The sequence below is a fragment of the Choloepus didactylus genome, chromosome X (assembly GCF_015220235.1).
Source record: "Choloepus didactylus isolate mChoDid1 chromosome X, mChoDid1.pri, whole genome shotgun sequence".
NCBI classification, from domain to species: domain Eukaryota; kingdom Metazoa; phylum Chordata; class Mammalia; order Pilosa; family Megalonychidae; genus Choloepus; species Choloepus didactylus.
The window spans coordinates 52,367,117-52,380,861 of NC_051334.1; the positions used below are offsets into that span (position 1 = coordinate 52,367,117).

Genomic DNA, 13,745 nt, shown 5'->3' on the forward strand with positions numbered 1-13,745 from the left:
CCTTAGACAAGTGATGTATCCCTTCTGAATGGTTTCCTCAAATAATACCTATCTTGTAGAACTGTGATGAGAATTCAAAAGATATAAGGTGCCATCATTATTGTATTTTCATGATCTCGTAAGGTCCCAGGCCAAGCAAGCTACTCAGATCCTGGAGTATAATACACAAATAACACATAGCTACTTTGCCAGTCCAGCTGTGGCAAACCAATGGCCATTGCAAGTATTTACCCTGATGAGCAACTGGGAAGGGACAAGAAAATCTTTGGTATTTACAAGTAATTTAGTGTGCCATGCAAGGGGCTTCTAGCAATTCTTCCTCTTCTGTGGTATTCATCATAATAATAATTCTGGACCACATATAGGAAATCAGCCATACTCTATCACTTCATGAGTGCCCTCTTCCATTCATCTTTAAACTTCCCCTTGTTCAACTCCAAGCTTTTTCCAGGAAGTACAGAGTAGCAAAGAATCACAGGAAAAAAAAGAATATCATAAGAGAAAAATTCTCTAACCTCAAAACAATGAATGTACCCAAACTACTTTTTAATTTTTGTTCAAAATGTTCCATTCTGTTAGAACAACTTCTGATTCTTTAAGAAATCTCTTTTTGAAGGTCACCTTCAGATACATAACCTTTACTGTGTGTCAATTTAAATGAAACAGTTTTCATATCTAAGAGAAAGAGAAGGGCAAGTGATATTCCATTCTTTCCCCTGGAAATGAAACTTACACTGTATAACTTCTCAAATACTATTCAAAGACATACATTAACTTTATACTTTAGAAAATTAAAGGATATTCTGCACCCTCATCACAGGAAAAAAAGGAAGAGTATATCTTTGCATTAGGAGCCTGAGACATAATCATTTTTAGCTGAACAATGCTAAAAATGAAAGAATGGCCAACCCATGCTTTCCCTTTGGTTAGCCGAAAAGCAATTAATGCACTTTTGCTAGATTGGAGCTTTCACTCAAAATAGAAACCAGCATGAAATCCAGAAAGCTGTCAGTTCAGGGATAAACCCCCAGAAGGAATTTTGACACTTGCAAGTAAGATTCAGGATTGGCATACTCATCAAGACCCAAGTCTAAGACTGGGTTTGAAGAAGTTAAGTAATAAGGACTGGGGAGGTATACCCCAACATCTTCAAGATTCACATATTTATTTAATTAGAACATTTACTCAAAAAAGAAATAGCTCTGATGCTTAAGGTCTGCATTGTTTAGCTGTTTTAATAAGGGCATTAGATTTTGAATTACTAAAAGTATGAAGAGGTAATGCTTAAAAATATCAGGATGGGAGGGTCAAAACATTATTGAGATTTCCACTTCTGGGAAGATGGAGTAGATAAATTTTTCCATGTTTCTCCCACTAAGTACAACTAAAAATCCCGGTCATTATTTGTATAACAAATATAAAAAGACTTCTGGCTTTCTTTGGCAGGGGAAGGGGGCTGCTGCCTCATTAGGAGAAACTATTTGAAAAACACATGTCTAGCAAAGGACTAGTATCTAGAATATGTAAATAAATCTCAAAACTCAACAGCAAAACACAATGCAATTAGAAGAGTCTTAATGTAATGGAAGAAGACTTCTATTACATTAAGAAGGCAGACTGGCTAGGGACCTTAAGATCCAAGGAATGACACAGTGGTGAGTGATCTGATTTTTTTTTTATTATTATTTTTGCCTTACATAGCCAAGGCTTGGAGCTGAAAAAAGAAGCAACCTAGAAACACCAATGGGCACAGACAAAATAAGTCCCAACAAAAGACAGAGGATCAGGAGAAGGGCAGCATAGCAAGACAGAAAACTTTTAGACAATAAACACTCTATTCAAACCAAATACCACAGAAAAACTGTGGCCCCATCCCCACTCATGACAACAAAGTCTGAATGGACAGCCTAGATTTCCACACTTCCTGGGCTCTAACAAGGTGCCCCAACGTTGCACCTCTGTCTCCAATCCAGGATGGTGTCAGAGAAGACTGAAAAGGGAGCTGGACCTTTCATCCCTGCAAGGCAGTAAAGAGTCCTCCCTTTCTCGCTGTGTCAGTGGCAACTACATGGGGATCCTGGACTTTACCCCCCACCTGACAATAACAAGGAACCACTCCATCTCCATGCTGGGGTGGTATCAGAGAAGGCTTAGTGGAGAGTCAGATTCAGAACTTTCATACTGTCCAACAGTAAAGAGGCTACATACACACTTCCCCATGGTGTCAGTAGAGAACATATGGAGACCATCAATGAAGCACTTACTCCTCCCATTCAGGGAAGTATCAGTAGAGGCCTAGTGGGGAACTGGAACTTCCACCCTTGCCCAGCAGTAAAAAAGAGCTCCCCTCTTTGGGCATCAACAGAGGCCCAGTGGGGAACCTGAACTTCTGCCTCCACCTGGCATTAATGAAGCAATGGCCTCCTTTCCCCTACTAAAGTGGTGTCAGAGGAAGCCAGATAAAACAGAAAGGTTAAATACCATCCAGAGTCTCATAACATAATACCTCAAATGCCCATATTTCAATTGAAAATCACTCATCATACCAAGAACCAGGAAAATCTCAAACTGAATGAAAAATGATAATCAATAGATGCCAACACCAAGATGACAGAAATGTTCGAATTATCTGACAAAGTGGCCATCATAAAAATGCTTCAATGCACAATTATAAACATGAATGAAAAAAATGAAAAAAAATCCTCTCAAAGAAAATAATAAATAAATCTTACAGAACATGTACAGGATGGGTATTCTGAAAACAACACAATGCTAATGAAAGAAATGAAAGAAGTGTTAAATAAATGGAAAGACACACTGTAGTTATGGATTGGAAGACTCAACATAGTAAAGATTTCAATTGTAACCCAAATTCATATACAGATTTAACACAATTCCTATCAAAATCCGAGCAAGAATTTTTTGTTGATATAGACACAATTATTCTAAAAAGGTGAAGTGCCTGGAATAGCTAAAACAATTTTGAAAAGGAAGAATAAAGTGTAAGGAATCAGTCTTTGTGATTTCAAGACAGTAATGAAGAAAGTGTGGTATTGATGAAGGGTTGGACACATAGATCAGTGGAACATAATAGAAAACCCAGAAATAGACCTACACAAATATGCCCAACCTATTCTGACAATGTTGCAAAAGCAATTCAAGGTAGAAAGCATAGCCTTTTCAACAAATGGTGATGTAACAATAGGCAAAAAAAGTGAACCTCAACCTAAGCCTCATACTTGCACACACAAAATAACTAAAAATGGATCATGGACTTAAATGTCAAATGGAAAACTATGAACCTTTTAGGAAAAAACATAAGAGAACATTTTTGGGACCTAGGGCTAGGCAAAGAGTTCTTAGACTTGACACCAAAAGCACAATCCATCAAAGGAAAATTGACGAATTGGACCACATCAAAATTTTAAAATGTGCTCTGCAGAAGACACTGTTAAGAGAATAGGACAAGCTACATCCTGGGAGAAAATATTTGCAAACCACATGATCTGACAAAGGACTTCTATATAGAATATGTAAAGAATTCTCAAGATTCAACCACAAAAACACTCACAAACAATCCAATTAGAAAATGGGCAAAAGACATTTCACCAAAAAGGATATATGGATGGCAAATAAGCACATGAAAGGATGTTCAACATCATTAGTTATTACATAAATGCAAATGAAAATCACAATGAGATATCACTAAACACCTATCAGAGTGACTAAAAAAAAAAAAAAATAGTGAGAATACCAAGTACTGGGTGAGGATGGGGAGCAACTGACTCACACATTGCTGCAGGGAATACAAAATGGTACAGCCACCCTGGAAAACACTTTGGCAGTTTCTTAGAAAACTAAAAATGCAATTAGCCTTCAACCCAGCAACTGCACTCCTGGGCATTTATCATAGATAAATGAAAATACATTCATGCAAAAACCTGTACATGAATGTCTATAGCAGCTTTTATTTGTGAAAGCCAAAACCTGGAAACAACTCAGTGGTCCTTCAATAGGTGAATATTTTAACAAACTGCAGTATATCCATACCATGGAATATTGCTCAGCAATAAAAAGGAATTATGCTGAGTGAAAAAGTCAATCCCAAAAGATTATATACTGTATGATTTCATTTGTGTGACACAATTGAAAGGACAAAATTATAATAATTGATAACAGATTAATGGTTGGCAGGAGTTAAGGAGATGGTGGCATGGGAGGAAACTATAAAAAAAACTATGAAAATTATAAAAACTATTATAAAAATTATAAAAACTATAAAATTAATAATAAAGTATAAGAAATTATAAAAATGATTTAAAAACTATAAAAACTATAAAAGGGCAAGGCAAATAATCCTTTTGGTAATGGGAATGATCTCTATCTTGACTGTATCAATGTCAGTATAATGGTTGTGATATTGTACTATAGTTTTGCAAGATGTTACCTTTGGAAGAAACTAGGTTAAGGGTACATGAGGCCTCTCTGTAATATTTCTTACAACTCCATGGGAGTCCACAATTATCTCAAAATTAAAAAGTTAAAAGGGCCACTAAACCAAAAGTCAAGGAAAACTTTTTTCAAAATAAAAACTATGAGGCAACCCAAGCGTTCATCAACTGATGAATGAATAAGCTAAATGCAGCATATGTATATAATGGAATATTATGCAGCTGTGAAAAATAATGAAGTGCTGGTACATATGACAACATGAATGAACCTTGAAGACATCATGTTGAGTGAATTACACCAGATGCAATAGGACAAATATTATATGATCTCACGCATATGAAATAATTAGAGTAAGCAAATTCATAGTCAGAAACTAGAATACAGTTTATCGGGGGTTGGGGTGGGGATAGAGAATGGGAAGTTAATTCTTAATTGGTACAGAATTTCTGTTTGGGGTGATGGAAAAGCTATGGTAAAAGATTATAGTGATGGTAGCATAACATTGTGAATGCAATTAATACTACTGAATTATGTATCTGAATGTGGTTTAAAGGTGAAATTTTAGGTTGTGTATATGCTACTAAAGTAAAATATAAATATGTATTTTAAAAATACAATGAGGTGACAATGGTGCAATAAAGTGAGGTAAAGCAAAGACAGATTAGAATATTGCTGATTCTAACAAAGTCAAGGGAGATATAGAATGTGAAAGTCCTATTTTTACCCAATAGGTCTAGCATTAGGATAATCAGAGTAGGGCTTTACACAAGGATGTAGGTTACATCATTCATTCTTCCATTAATCTTTACCATGGAATCTTATTTGTTAGATTTTGGGACTTTAAAGAGGATTAAAACACAGGCCCTGCATTCAAGGAGCTCATAGTTTACTAGGGAAAAGAGATACCTAAACTGATAATTATGTTGAGAGTTGGTAAATGCACTGAGAGAATCATTAGCTGTCCCATGGGAATAAGGAAACTTGGTGATATATAGTTGGGACCTTTAACAATGAGTAGGGGATTACCAGGTAAAAAGAGGTGGAAGAATATTTCAGGTAGAAGGAACAATATCTGCAAATGCAAATAGTCATGAGAGGAATGTTCAGGGAATGTTTGAGGTGTTCAAGAAGGCTAAAGAATGAGATCTTAAAGAAGACAAATTTGAGGTAGAATCAACAGGATTTGGTAACTGATTAGATAAAGGTTAAGTGGGAAACTAAAAGAAAGATGGTATCAAGATGCTTCTCAGAGTCCTACTTTAGGGTCTAGGACCATTAAATGAGATCAAGAACAAGAGACGAAGATGGGGGTTTTGTTTTTGGAGGAGGGAGAAAATCAGGAGTTTAGAAACACATTGAGTTTGAGGTACCTGTGAATCAGGACTTCATTCCTTTTTTTCAGCTGAATAATATTCCATTGTATGTATACAACACATTTTATTTATCTATTCATTGTCTGATGGACACTTGGATTGCTTCCATTTTTTGGCATTTGTGAATACTGCCTCTGTGAACATAGTTGTGCAAATGTCTGTTCAATTCCCTTCTTTCTATTCTTTTGGGTATATATCTAGTAGTGGGATGGCTGGGTCATATGGTAGTTCTATACTTAGCTTTTTGAGGAGCCACCAAACTGTCTTCCACATTGGCTGCACCATTTAACATTTCCACTAGCAATGAATGAGTGTTCCTATTTTTCTGCATCCTCTCCAACACTTATTTTCCATTTTTTAGTAGCAGTCATTCTAACATGGATGTGAAATGGTATTCATTATGACTTTTATTTGCATTTCTCTGAAGGTTAATGATGTTGAGCATCTTTTCATGTCCTTTCTGTCCATTTTGTATATCTTCTTTGGAGAGATCTCTGTTCAAGTCTTTTCCCCATTTTTAAAACTGGGTTGTTTGTCTTTTTGTTGTTAAGTTGAAGGGTTTCTTTATATACTCTGGATACTAATCCTTTTATCAGATATATGGTTTCCAAATATTTTCTACTATTGTGTAGGTTGTTATTTTACTTTCATGATAAAGTCCTTTGAGGACCCAAAGTTTTAAATTTTGATTAGGTCCCAATTAACTTTTCTTTCTTTTGTTGCTTGTGCCTTGGGTGTAAAGTCTAAGAAACCACCGCCTAACACAAGGTCCTGAAGATGCCTCCCTACATTTTCCTCAAGGAGTTTGACAGTTCTAGCTCTTAGATCTTGTGATGGTTAGGTTTATGTGTCAACTTGCCAAGTGATGATGTCCAGGTGTCTGGTCAAGCAAGCAGTGTCCTAACCATTACTGCAAGGACATTTGTGGCTGGTTAATAAACCAGAAGGCTGGTTTATTAAATCATCAATGGACTACAGCTGTGACTGATTACATCAATGAAGGGCATGTCTTCTGCAATGAGAGAATTCAATCAGCTGTATTTAATCCAATCAGTTGAAGACTTTTATGGAAGAGAGAGAGAGGACCTTTACTTCTTCGGCTAACCAGCAAAGCGTTTCCTGAGGAGTTCATCAAATACCTTCATCAGAGTTGCAGTTCACTGCCTGAGTTCATCGAACACTTTCATTGGAGTTGCCAATTCACTGCCTGAGGAGTTCATCGAACACCTTCATCAGAGTTGCCAGTTCGCTGCCTAAGGATTTCATCGAACACATTCATCAGAGTTGCCAGTTCACTGCCTGCCCTATGGAATTTGGACTCGTGCATACCCACAGTTGCATGAGACACTTTTATAAAATCTTACATTTACAGATATCTCTTGTTGATTCTGTTTCCCTAGAGAACCCTAATTAATACAGATCTTATTAGTTAATTTTTGTATATGGTGTGAGGTAGAGGTCCTCCTTTTTTTTTTTTTTTAAAATGGAGATCTAGTTTTCCCAGCACCATTTGTTGAGGAGATTATTCTTTCCTAATTGAGTGGTCTTTGTACCCTTGTCAGTTGGAGGCAGACATATTTGTGGAGAGTCACCATTGTTTCCTGCTTCAGCAGTGCTTGAATGAAATCTGGTGCTTGCTCCCATAGGCCAGCCACTCCAAGCAGTCCTCTACCACTGCATCAGCACCAAGCAGCCACCGCCTCCTCTCCTCAGTCACCTGCCATGATGACCACGTCCCTGTCGCAGCTGTGCCAGGACTACAACCAGGACTCAGAGGCTGCCATCAACCACCAGATCAACCTGGAGCTCTATGCCTACTACATCTACCTGTCAATGTCTTACTACTTTGACTGTGATGATGTGGCGCTGAAGAACCAAGCCAAGTATTTTCTTCACCAATCTCATAATGACAGGGAAAACGCTGAGAAACTTATGAAGCTGTAGAACAAATGAGGTGGCAGAATCTTCCTTCAGGATATTAAGAAACCAAAATAAGACAATTGGAAGAGTGGGCTGAATGCAATGGAGTATGCATTATATTGGGAAAAGAGGGTGAATCAGTCACTACCAGAATTTCACAAACTGGTCACTGACAAAAACGACTCCCACTTGTGTGACTTCATTGAGACACATAACCTGAATAAGCAGGTGGAGTCCATCAAAGAATTGGATGACTATGTAACCAACTTGTGCAAGTGGGGGCCCAAGATTCTAGCTTGACAGAGTATTTCTTTGACAAGCACACTCTGGGAAACAGTGATGATGAGAGCTAAGCCTTATACCAGCTTCCCCAGAACCACGCAGTGATTTCGGTTGTCACCATGGCAGTGTCTGTGTGTTGGGTTTACCTTTACCTTTTCTGTAAGTTGTATCCACATTCACTAAGTTCTTTCATTTGTACCTTTCCTTCAAATAAAGTAATTTGGTACCCTCCCCCCAAATCAGTTGGTCATAAATGTGAGGGTTGATTTCTCAGCTCTTAATTCAATTCTATTGGTGTATAAGTCTGTCCTTGTGCCAGTACCATACTGTTTTGATTACTGTGGCTTTCTAATAAGTTTCAAGTTTGGGAAGTGTGAGTCCCCCAAAATCATTCTTCTTTGTCAAGATGGTTTTAGCTATTCCTGGCCCCTTACCCTTTCACATAAATTTGATGATTGGCTTTTCCATGTCTGCAAAGAAGGCTGTTGGAATTTTGATTGGGATTGCATTGAATCTATTAAACAGTGAACTCTAAGCTAAACCATGGAATTTAATTAGTAGTACAATTATAAAAATGTGCTATCATTAATTGTAATAAATGTTCTACAATAACGCAAGGTGTTGCTGGTTGGATGGTATATGTGAACCCTGAATTTTAGGCATGATTGTTCTGTAAACCCACAATTCTCTAATACAGAAAAAAACACAATGAGATACCACCTCACACCCACTAGAATGGCTACTACTGAAAAAGAAGCAGAAAATTACAAGGATGTGGAGAAATAGGAAAACAATCATTTTGGTGGGAATGTAAACTGGTGCAGCCACTGTGGAAGACAATTTGCTTGTTCCTCAGAAACTAATTACAGAATTAGTATCAAGTCATACCATATGACCTGAGAACCCCACTTCTAGGTATATCCCCAAAGGATTTGAAAGCAGGGACTTGAAAAGATATTTGCACATCAATATTCATTATGGTAATATACACAAGTACCAAAAAATGGCAGCAACCCAAGTGTCCATAAACCAATGAATGCATAAATAAAATATGGTATATACATATTGTACCGGTTTATATATATTATGATGTCCCCCAGAAAAAGCCATGTTCTTTGATGCAATCTTGTGGAGGCAGACTTATTAGTGTTGATTAAGTTGGAACCTTTGAATTAGGTTGTTTCCAAGGAAATGTGACCCACCCAACAGTAGGTGATAATTTCCATGGAGGTGTGACCCCACCCATTCAGCCTGGGCCTTGATTAGTTTATTAGAGCACTATGTAAGAGCTCAGACAGAAGGAGCTTGCTGCTGCAGCCTAGAGAGGAACGTCATGGGAGAAAACCATTTTGAAACCAGAACTCCAGAGCAGACGCCAGCCATGTGCCTTCCCGGCTAACACAGGTTTTCCAGACACCATTGGCCATCCTCCAGTGAAGGTATCTGATTGCTCATGCCTTACCTTGGACACTTGATGGCCTTAAGACTATAACTGTGTAACCAAATAAAACCCCTTTTATAAAAGCCAATCCATTTCTGGTGTTTTGCATTCTGACAGCATTAGCAAACCGGAACACACACAAATGATGGACTATTATTCAGCTGTAAAAGGGAATGAAATTCTGATTCATGCAGTGATATGGACGATACTTGAAAGCATCATGTTGAGTGAAATAAGCCAGACACAAAAGAACAAATATTGTATGACTTCACTGATATGAAATAATTAGAATAAGCAAACTCATACAGTTTAGAATATAGGTTACCAGGGGATGGAGTGGGGGTAGGGAATAGGGAGTTGAGACTTAAAATGTACAGAGTTTCTACTTGGGACAACAGAAAAGTTTTGGTAATGGATGGTGATGATGGAAGCACAGCTTGTGAACATAAGTGATATCACTGAATTATACATTGAATGTGGTTAAATGGGGAAATTTTAGGTTGTATATATGTTAGTAGAATAAAAAATTTTTAAAAAAATCAATGGAATTGCACAATAGAAACAGAGAATCACCCCTATTGTAAATGATGGACTATAGTTAATAGTACAATTATAAAAATGTTCTTTCATGAATTGTAATAAATGTTCCACATTAATGTAAGGTGATTAATCATATGGTGGTATATGGGAACGCTGCATTTTATGCATGATTTTTCTGTAAACCTACAACTTCTCTAATTAAAAAAAGAACCTTTATGGAATATGTTGTTTCCAAATATTTTCTTCCATTGTTTAGGTTTCATTTTACTTTCATGATAAAATCCTTTGAGGCATACATTTTGATGAGGTTCCATATATCACACCGTATGACCCTGGTAAATATTTGTAACATGAATGAATGAAAGGTTCCTCTCCCTGTGCATAGCTCTTAAATATATGTCCTCAAGGATCTTGTCTCTGCTCGTCTTCCCTTCTCTATACTATCCTTCCTGGAAGATCCTATGCACCCCAATGGCTTCAACTACTGTCTATCCAAATAACTCTAAATCTAATTACTGAGTCCTTATTTCTCTCCTGCATCCCAGAACCACATTTACAACTGCCCAAAGTCCACATGTCCAAAACATGTCCAAAACTAAGTTCATTATTTTACTTCCTTTTTAGTTATACTGTATATAATGTACCTAGTCCTATGCTCAGTACACAGTAGGTACTCAGAACAGAATGCGAGCTCCTGTAACTTCATTCAGTCTCTTAAGCAAGTAACCTTGAATGTAAATTTGACTCATATTTCTTCCCTTCACTTAACCCACCATCTTAACTTTCAAGTATTTGGAAGATTGACAACCTAAAACCCCTTGGATTCTCAGCCTCTAATTATTGCTCCAATGACCCTTACTGCCATTTTCTGGCACACTTTCATTCAATTCAATTAGATATTCAATGCATACTGTATATGTAACTCTGCTAGGAACTATGGCTATGCTGGAGATACAAGGATAGATAACTTGGACTGTGCCCAAAATTTACAGGGGGAACAGACAAACAGGTGGTTACAATATTGTATAAACAGTTCTACATAGAGGAAAACAGAGTATCTGGTTTAGGGGAAGAAAATCTGATACAGTCTAGGGGTGAGACAGCTAGAAGTGATAAAGTCTACATCAAGTCTGAGTGCTGAGTAAAAGTTAGCTAAGCAAAGGGAGCAGTCATTATTTGAGGAAGAAGGAACAGAATATAGAAAGCTCCAATGAGATGAGAGATGATGGTATGGTTGGGGAAGTACAAGCAGTTGAATGTGTCTGTAGCACAAAGGGCAAGCTTGTGTGAAGTTGGAGAAAAATAGGAATTATATTCTAACAGGCGTTGTTAAACCAAGGTCAGGAGTTTGGATTGTATCCTAAGCACAGCAGGGAATGTAGAAGGTGAGAAAGGGTTTCATGAGCAGATTTACAATTAGAAAGATCACTCAAGTTACGGTGTGGAGAATAAATCCGGAGATAAGGAGCATGGAAAGATTGGAGGTAGATAAACTAGTTGAGAGACTCTTGTGATGAGAAAACAAGAGAGAACAATTTGAGAGATTTTCAGTAGGTAAATTTCACCAAGACTTGGTGATCAATTAGTTATAGCAGTGAGGAGTTGAGGAAACTGGGTTCACTGTGAACTATTACTCACTCATATAATGATACAAAGGAAGACAAGCAGATTTCAGCATGGTTTGGAGGTGGAGATTAATGAGTTTAATATATACAGGAGTTTTTTAGATACCTGTGGAACATACAAAGGGAGATGTCCATCAAGGAGTTGGATATATGGGGAATGGTCTAGGATGGAGTTATAGATTTGGAAGTCTTATTTATAAGTGAAGTCATGGGAAAGGATTACATTGCTCAGAGGGAGTATGTAGTGTGAGAAGAGAAGGAAGCTTTGCACAGAACTCTGGAGAATATTCATACATAAGGGGAAAGTGGGAGGAAGAGGAATGATGGAAAAGGAAAAGACAGAGAAACCGAAGAAAAACCAGGGGAAGTAGAATGTTACTGGAGCAATTTTGAGAAGGATTGAGTGCTCAAAAGTGTCAGATCCTGAGGAGAGGTGAAGTAAGAAAAGAACTGAACAGTGCTCATACCTTTAAATAACTAATAGGATGCTGGTGACTTTGGCCAGAGTCATTTCAGGATGTAGTGAGGGACAGAAGTTAAATTGTTATGGTTGTGTTTGTGAATGGAAGGTGAAAGAACAGAAATAGTTAGTATAGACAAATTTTCAAAGTAGTTTACCTGTGAAAGGAAAAAGAAATAAAGGACAAATCTAAAGATGGATATATGTCTGAAAAGGTGTTTAACAAGGTGGGAGAACAATGAATTGGTTTCTGGACTGAGGGAGAAAGAATCAGGGCAAAGAGAAGGATAACAGGCTGACAGTAAATGAGAAAGGGACTGTGGGAATTAAAAAAGAGAGAGTTCTTAAGGTAGTAGAGGAGAATGAGGTCTAGGACACAGTTTAAATAATTGGGTATGTACAAGGGAGGAGATAAACTCTTTTGATACATATCCTTTTGAATTTCAGATGACAGAAGATAAGGATAGAATAAGGTTATTTAGACCTATCTATACAGTGTCTTAAATGTTGGGATAAAGTGTTTGGAATTATTTCTGGAGGCAATGGGGCTCTTTTGAGAAAGGGAATGACATGACCCAGCTAAGTCCAATAGAGCTCTTATAATTCATGAGGTTTACCTGAAGTATAATCTATTGCTTACTGAAATAAATACAGAGATGTGCTTTAAGAAGATTAGTTTGGAAGAAGTACAGAGAATGGGTTGGAGGGCATCCAGACAAGTCCCTGGCAGTAGCAGGAAGAAGGTGAAGAAGATAGGTGAGATGTTGTTCCAGTTTGCTAATGCTGCCATTTTGCAAAACACCAGAAATGGATTGGCTTTTATAAAGGACATTTATTTGGTCACAAATTCACAGTCTTAAGGCCATAAAGTGTCCAAGGTAAGGCATTAATAATAGGGTACCTTCACTGGAGAAAGGCCATTGGCATCCGGAAAATCTCTGTTAGCTGGGAAGGCATGTGGTTGGCGTCTGCTTGCTCCCAGGTTGCTTTTCAAAATGGCGTTCTCCAAAATGTCAGCATCAGCCTTCAACAGCCATCTTCAAAATATATCTTTAAGCTGCAGCTGCTCCCTGGTCCTTCTGTTTGTGAGCTTTTATAGGGCTCCAGTGAACTAATCAAGACGCACGCTGAATGGGTCAGGCCACACCTCCATGGAAATAATCTAATCAAAGGTATTACCCACAGTTGGGTGGGTCACATCTCCATGGAAACAGCCTAATCCAAAGATTCCAACCTAATCAACACTAATATGTCAACCTCCACAAGACTGCATTAAAGAACATGGCATTTTGGGGGACATATACATCCAAACCAGCACAGATGGATATTAGAAACACTGCAGAGAGAGTTCAGAAAGGACTTGGGGAGTATTGGGGATAAAAGACGGAATTGAAGAGGATCTTACATACAGAGCTTTATTTTCAGGGGTGGGAAAGATGTCATGGACAGAAATAGAGATGTCAGGACATTAGAAGGCAGGGAGACTCAGTGAGGGGTAATGTCCACTTTGGAATGGGAATCTGGAGCTTACAAAGAAGGTCAAGAAGGGGAGTGGGATATGTCAGTCTCCTGCATATAGGAAAGAGGAGAAACTCTTGGAAGTGGATTAATTCATAAAAGAAATGTTGGCAGAGGTAAAAGATAAGATAAAG

The 13,745-nt window shown here is 37.7% G+C and overlaps 1 protein-coding gene and 1 pseudogene across 2 annotated transcripts in view; one reads left to right on the plus strand and one right to left on the minus strand.

Moving 5' to 3' along the window:
* The window catches only part of SHROOM4 (shroom family member 4), a 274,039-nt gene that overhangs the window by 88,105 nt on the left and 172,189 nt on the right, over positions 1 to 13,745 (minus strand). The window lies entirely within an intron of this gene.
* LOC119522672 lies at positions 7,548 to 8,098 on the plus strand (annotated as a pseudogene).